This window comes from Mobula hypostoma, chromosome 5 (assembly GCF_963921235.1).
Source record: "Mobula hypostoma chromosome 5, sMobHyp1.1, whole genome shotgun sequence".
Classification (NCBI taxonomy): Eukaryota; Metazoa; Chordata; class Chondrichthyes; order Myliobatiformes; family Myliobatidae; genus Mobula; species Mobula hypostoma.
In genome coordinates this window covers 27,334,031-27,340,757 of record NC_086101.1, presented here as the reverse complement: position 1 = coordinate 27,340,757, position 6,727 = coordinate 27,334,031, and the positions used below count along the sequence as shown (strand labels likewise).

Here is a 6,727-nt window from a genome sequence, read left to right as displayed (position 1 = left end):
TTGGTCTGGAAGTCAAGTTGCTAAATTGGGGGAGATGAATTCAAAAATTCCATGATGAGACTTGAACTCATATGTCTGGATCAGAAGTACTATTGAATGCTTTTTCATTTATATGCAAGTACATAAAGCACAGTTCGTGACCTCGTAAACATTTGTAATGTCCTTCAGTCTGTACATTCACAGTGTTAACGGTGCAGCACGTTGGTTATGGCAGCACACTTTATGTGCAGGACAGCATTGCCATACATGGCATCTCCTGGGAGAAAACAAGCTTCATGTGGCAGAATGAGACCAGGAGGCTTCAGTGAATACCACAGCACATTCACCTGTAGCCTGGGATGTTCCAGCTGGTAGCATTCCCTTATGGACACCTTGTTCTCCTAAGAGATCAACTAATTTTGGAAAGACCTAAGAGTGCCTTTTAAGAAGTTGATTGCCAAGCTAGAAGGCTGTCTCAGTGTGTATACCTGGGTATAACCCACAGTTCAGACAGCGCTCTGTTATGTAGCTGAATGGGATGAACTTAAAAAAAAAAAGCACCTTGCATCCTTCTCCACAGCCTCTTAGCAAATCCACAGTCTGCAAATTGGTGGGTGACTGTCTCCTCCTCTCTGCTCCATCCTGGGGGAGGGAGGGAGGAATATTCCAACTTTACAGGAAGAATTTGATGGAAAAGGCCTCTGCTCACCACCAGCCAAGCCAGGCCATGGTGCTTGTTAGTGAGTTCTGGCCACGAGCCATTCTGCCAGATGGTTTGGAAACTCTACTGTTACAATTGGGAAGGTTTTTCAGAGGAAGATTCTGAATTAGGTTATTCACCATTGATTGTTCTACAAATCTGGTTGAATTTAATACCACCGCCAGTGCTTTCCAACATTATTAGGCAGAGATGGTAAACAGTAGTAATGCTGTTGGAACAACTCAATATCTTCTCTGGAGAAATCATTCTGATGTTTGGGTAGTGAATCTCTTAACTGTTTCTGTCTCACCCACTCTGTTTTTCTGAGTAAAATTGACTGTTTCCTGGGTGATACGTCCCATCCCATCTCTGTCTCATTGGACAACATAGAACGGTCAATAAATAATTCTCTAAAAACAATTTTCTTACCATTCTTTCTTATCCATTCGTCTGTTCTAAGGTAAGTGCAGGTTTTCATTTTATCTAGTCCCCGCTCCACCGTGCACATGATAATATCTGTACATATAAAGTAGAAGAAGAGATCTGTACAGTTATGAAGTAACATAGAGTCATAAACAGATGCAATCCTTCAGCCCACTGAGTCTCACCAACCAGCAAGCTCCATCTATACTATTCAGCATCCACCTGACAAAACAGCTGGTCTTTGACTTCAGGAATGGGGCAGTGCAGACACTCCTGTTTACATCATTGGTGCTGAGGTGGTGACGGTTAAGAGCTTTAAGTTTCTAGGAATAAGCATCAGAAATAGCCTCCCCAGTTCCATTATCTAGACACTACAACCCGAAATGCCCGGCAGCACCTTTACTTCTTCAGAAGGGTAAAAAAATTTAATTCAATTTGTCCCTACTGACCCTCACTATTTTTTAGAGATGTACCAGCCAATCTGGCAACTTCTCTGTCCATGACGACAAGAAACTACAGAGAGTTGTGGACGTAGATCAGTACATCATAGAGATCAGCCTTTTCTTCATAGACACTATCTACATTTCTCACTGTCTCTGTAAACCAGCCAAACTAACAAGAGACCCCATGCACCCCAGATAATCTGTTCTTCCTCCACGCCCATCCATTGAGCAGAAGATACAAAAGTCTGAAAGCATGTACCACCAGGGTCAAATCTTCTATCTCACTGCTACAAGGCTATTGAACACTTCGATAAAATGACTCTTGACCTTATAACCTACCTTGTTTTGGTTTTATGCTTTATTGTCTGCTAGCACTGCACCTTCTCTGTAACTATAATAACATTTTATTCTGCATTCTTTCATTGTTTTTTCTTTGTTCTAACTTGACGTATTGATATATTGAAATAATTTAAATGGATGATATGCAAAACAAAGTTTTTCACTGTCTTGTTACATGTAACAATAATAAGCTAATTATCAATTACCATTCCTGTTTTATTCTGCCCACATTCACACCATTCTACTGACCTGAATTGGCAACACATTGACAATGTCAGAGGTCAGAATCGAACCTGGGTCTCGGGAACTGTGAGAAGCTTCTGTTCTGCCCTGACGTGGGGCCAACATAGCAAAATATCAGGAGATGGAATGGTAATGCAAACCTTTCTGCCAAATGGTATAATCTAAATGCAAAATATACTTGAAAATAAGTGATATAAATACTGAGCAGGTCACAGAGTGACCTACCACGTTGATGGACGGATGTGATGAAATGATACGTAAAACAAGGATTTTCGCTGTACCTCAGTATGAGTGACAATAACATTAAAACAAAACCATAGACTCCTGAGACTTTTATGAAATGCATGCCTGATAAACCAACTCACTAACTTTCTACATTTAATTCCCGCTATTCCAGGGTTGATTCTGAGCTGTACAGTACTGGATGACAAAAGGACATCCAATTTGACCAGTGGGATTACTCAGCAGGAGCCTTGCTGTCATACTTACCATGAACAGCTTCGTCATGCAAGACAGGATCATCTGCAAGAGAGATTCACAAGCATGAGGCCATTTATCCAAATAGATATTGCTGCCTACCTCATTTCAGTTATCGTCAACTTCACAGTTGAGTCGCCCGAGAACCCAGTTTCACTTGCCTGCTCTCGCTCATTGTTAACACCCGGACATAGGGTGCTGGGATGTTTCCATTAGTGGGAGAATCTCAGAAAAGGGGATACTGATGCAAGATGATAGAGCAATCAGCTCAAACAAATGAACATCCCAACTTCTTGCAGTGCATGGCTGGTAAACTTCTGGAACTGTCTGCTCTGGAGAGCTGTGGAGGCTGGATCACTGGGGGATCGAGGCCTGGGGCAGATCAGCCATCATCCTGTTGAATGGCAGAGCAGGCTTGAGGGGCAAGTGGACCACCCTTGCTTCCATCTCCTCATATTCTTCTGTTGTCAGCTGCAGGAAAAGCTCGTGCGGCATTAAAATGGGCACGTGTGGAGCTGAAAGCAATAGACAGGGACTGAAGCCTTGGCTCAGCACTGATCCCATAATTTTGAACCAGCCATCTGGGTAGTGAATTTTACGATCCGTTCATACAATAAAGTCAAAAGTCAAGTGTATTGTCAAATGCATCTGTACATAGGGGTAATAAAACACTTAGCTGCAACAGCATCAGACCCATAACATCAAATGAGCAGCACTCACTAGAAAATCATAAATTCAACATACACCCAGGGGCCACTCTATTAGGTAGCTCCTGTACCTAATAAAGTGGCCACTGAATGCATGTCCATGGTATTCTGCTTCTTTAGCCCCTCCACTTCAAGGTTCAATGCTGTGCATTCAGAGATGCTTTCCTGCACACCACTGTTGTAACACCTTGTTGTGTGAGTTACTGTCACCTTGAACCAGTCTGGCCTTTCTCCTCTGACCTCTCTCATTACAAAGCCTTTTCACCCACAGAATTGCTGTTCACTGGATAGTGTTTTTTCTTTGCTTTTTTTTCACCATTCTCTGTAATCTCTAGTAACTGTTGTGCGTGAACTATTCGAACCAACCCGTCTGGGCCCAACAATCATTCTATGACCAAAGTCATTTAGATCACATTTGTTCCCCATTCCAGTGTTTGGTTTGAACAACAAGTGAACCTTTTGACCATGCCTGCATGCTTTTATGCATTGAGTTGCTGCCACATGATTGGCTGATTAGATATTTGAATTAATGGACAGGTGTATCTAATAAAATGGCCACTGAGTGTAAATTGTACACACCATTTTTTAACCAGAAAGAACACAAATAGAACCAAAAAAAAATCACGCTTAATTATAGTGCAAAGTGATGAAAGAAGTCATCATGTTGCTATTCTGAGGTAGTGAGTAGGGTTGTGCTGGCCGGTTCAAGAACAGATTGTCAGATGGGAAGAGACACTGTTCTTGAACGCAGTGAAGTGGGACCTCAGGCTCCTGTACCTCCTGCCCGACTGGTATCTGCGAGATGATGGCATTTCCCAGATAGTGGTGATCTTTGATGATAGATATACCCTTCTTGAAGCCTTCTGTAGATACTACCATGGGAAGGAATGTACCTGCGATGTACCCTGTACTGGGCAAAGTCACAGCTCTCTGCAGCAAAAGGACTTAGTTCTCGATAGCACGCGTAGGTGGAAACCTGGGCTCGCCATGTACAATCCATACAGTTTTGGTGTAGGTGAAATTTCATTAACCGGAGGCATTTGCTTCACTTCCTTCTCCACAGATGCAGACTGGCCTGCTGAGTATCTTCCTCATTGTCCTTCTTCATATGAAGACAGGAATATTGTCATCAGTCAGACTACATCTACCTTCCAGTAGTAATCACACTGCACAGTTGCAGTTTCGGGTACATTATAATTAGAGTACCATGTTTCATCTCCCATAGAAATGCTGCCACTGTTCACTTTTGCTTTGAGATTTACCTACCTGAATTAGTCAGCATTGTGGAAAATACACGTTTCAAGCACGGCTTCACTAGCTTCAAGGTTTGGCGAAAGTAACACCCTAGAGGAAGGAATGACTCAGATGAAAAGGATATGCACTTTTTCACTGCATGCTTTCTATGATTTGTTGGGACATTTACAAAGTTAACACTTAAACATATATTGTCATCTGGAGGAAAACCACCGTATCGGCAGAGTTAGAAACCTTCATATTGTTACTAGGGTCTAAATTGTTTAAAAATCAGAGTAAAAGGACTCTAGTTGAGTGTTCTTATCAAAGACGTACTTAAAAGAATAAGACCCAATGGGTGAGTAATCAGTTCATGTTAATATTGTATTGTGTTCCCTGCTGATCTTTCCAAGCTACGTGGAAAGATGGAACTTGTTATATAAAGTGTAGAACAATACAGCACAGGAACCCGCAATGTTGTGCTGAATGACACCAAACCCCTTTTTTTCTGTGTGTTTGATATCCCGTTTGCCTTCATTAATTATGACACTGAGTTCAAGAGTGAATTTATGTCACAGCTTTATAAAACTCTGGCTGGGCCACACCTGGAAAATTGTGGTTGGTTCACGTCATCCCTTTCGAGGAAGGAGATGGGGGCTTTCGAGAGGGTGGAGCAGAGGATCGCCAAAATGTTGCCTGCGTTCGAAAGTATGGGCTATGAGGAGGGGGTTGGACAATCTCCGGTTGTTTTCAAGGGAGTGTTGGAGGGGAGACTGGATAGCTCATAGATAGGGTAGACTGTCAGAATCCTTTTAGTAGGGTGGTAATGTCAAATACTTGAGCAAATGCATTTCATGGGAGAGGAGAAACTGATTTTCTTTTACACAGAAACTGGAATGTACCTGAAATGGGCAGCCAGAGGAAGCGGGAAACCTGGGTAGGCAGTGATTGCAGAGATATGTACACGTCAAAGAAATATACCCTAATCTAGCATTATGTTCAGAACAGACACCATGAGCCTTTTCTGTGCTGTCTATGTTCTTTCTACTATGATCTATGGTGTCTGATCTCGGACCATCCACTTACAGATTTAAAAAGCTTTCCAGGACGTTCAAAACATAGAAACATAGAAAACCTACAGCACAATACAGGCCCTTCGGCCCACAAAGTTGTGCCGAACATGTCCCTACCTTAGAAATTACTCGGCTTACCTATAGCCCTTTACCTCAGCTCCATGTGCTTATCCAAACGTCTCTTAAAAGACCCTATCGTATCTACCTCCACCACCGTTGCCGGCAGCCCATTCCACGCACTCACCAGCCTCTGAGTAAAAAATTTAACCCTGACATCTCCACTGTACCTACTCCCCAGCACCTTAAACCTGTCTCCTCTTGTGGCAACCACTTCAGCCCTGGGAAAAAGCATCTGATTATCCACATGAACACTGCCTCTCATCATCTTACACACCTTTATCAGGTCACCTCTCATCCTCTGTCACTCCAAGGAGAAAAGGTCGAGTTCACTCTACCTGTTTTCATAAGGCATGCTCCCCAATCCATAGGACCATAAGACCATAAGACAAAGCAGCAGAATTCAGCCATTTGGCCCATCCAGTCTGCTCTGCCATTTTATTATGAGCTGATCCATTCTCCCATTTAGTTTCACTCCCCCGCCTTCTCACCATAACTTTTGATGTCCTGGCTACTCAGATACCTATCATTCTCTGCCTTAAATACACCCAATGACTTGGCCTCCACTGCTGCCTGTGGCAACAAATTCCATAGACTCACCACCCTTTGACTAAAAAAATTTCTTCGCATTTCTGTTCTGAATGGGTGCCCTTCAATCCTTAAGTCACGCCCTCTCGTACTAGACTCCCCAATCATGGGAAACAACTTTGCCACATCCACTCTGTCCATGCCTTTCAACATTCGAAATGTTTCTATGAGATCTCCCCTCATTTTTCTAAACTCCAAGGAATACAGTCCAAGAGTGGACAAACGTTCCTCATATGTTAACCCTCTCATTCCCGGAATCATTCTAGTGAATCTTCTCTGTACCTTCTCCAACGTCAGCACATCCTTTCTTAAATAAGGAGACCAAAACTGCCCACAGTACTCCAAGTGTGGTCTCACCAGCGCCTTATAGAGCCTCAACATCACATCCCTGCTCCTATACTCTAT

The 6,727-nt window shown here is 42.8% G+C and overlaps 1 long non-coding RNA gene across 1 annotated transcript; it reads right to left on the bottom strand.

Annotated features, from left to right (window-relative positions):
- Window positions 1-1,108: 1,108 nt before the first annotated feature.
- On the bottom strand, window positions 1,109-4,660 carry LOC134346163 (uncharacterized). Its single transcript, XR_010017847.1, has 3 exons — window positions 4,578-4,660; window positions 2,617-2,649; window positions 1,109-1,195 (listed from the first exon to the last, which is right to left on the bottom strand). It is a non-coding gene; the product is annotated as an uncharacterized LOC134346163 (long non-coding RNA).
- Between the last annotated feature and the right edge of the window lie 2,067 nt (window positions 4,661-6,727).